We start from the raw sequence: 761 nt of genomic DNA, 5'->3' as shown, positions 1-761 counted from the left end.
TATAAGTATGCAAGGTATAAAGACATAATCATAATAACCTAACCGGATGTAATAGAATAAAAGTATACAAAATTCAATATTGCACAAAAATAAATAAAATTGTACAAAATTCAATATCGAGCAAGAAAAAATAAAAGTATACAAAACTCAATATTGAGCAAGAATAAATAAAAACACACAGACATAATCATAATAACTTAGCCGCATGTAACAATATACAAGAATACAAAATTCAATATTGAGCAAGAATAAATAAACACGCGCAGTAAAAATTAAGCTAACGTATATAATATTGAGCTAAAGTAAATGTAAACGCACAGTATGAAGCATTTCAAAATAAATTCTTAATAAATTATACGCATGTCTCGGGTGAATTTTGCAACAAATGTGTGACAAATTTTTTAACATTCGCATTTTTTTAGAATATCCACTACTGCTAAGAGTTGTTTGACGCGAGGGAAAGATCCTTTCTATTCGTTTTCATTTTTAAACGAATTATTGCGACATCTCGCGATACTAATGCAATCAACTTGCACATCAACATTGTCGCCAAATAATCAGGTACCGAGTTCTCTCGAGACTGGGCAGGAGATTTCGTCTTCGTAAAACTACAATCGGTACCTCGTCCGTACGATTGGCCATCGGCCATCGAGAATAATGGAGCAGTTGGCAAGAGCCGATATAAGGGGAACCAAGCGAGGCTCGGGCCTCGGTCTCTGTCGTATTCGAGGTGCCCCGGGGCCAAAACGGCCACGGCCGAC

This window comes from Ooceraea biroi, chromosome 9 (genome assembly GCF_003672135.1).
Source record: "Ooceraea biroi isolate clonal line C1 chromosome 9, Obir_v5.4, whole genome shotgun sequence".
NCBI lineage: Eukaryota > Metazoa > Arthropoda > Insecta > Hymenoptera > Formicidae > Ooceraea > Ooceraea biroi.
The sequence above is the reverse complement of the archived record's forward strand: the minus strand, read 5'-3'. Positions refer to the sequence as shown.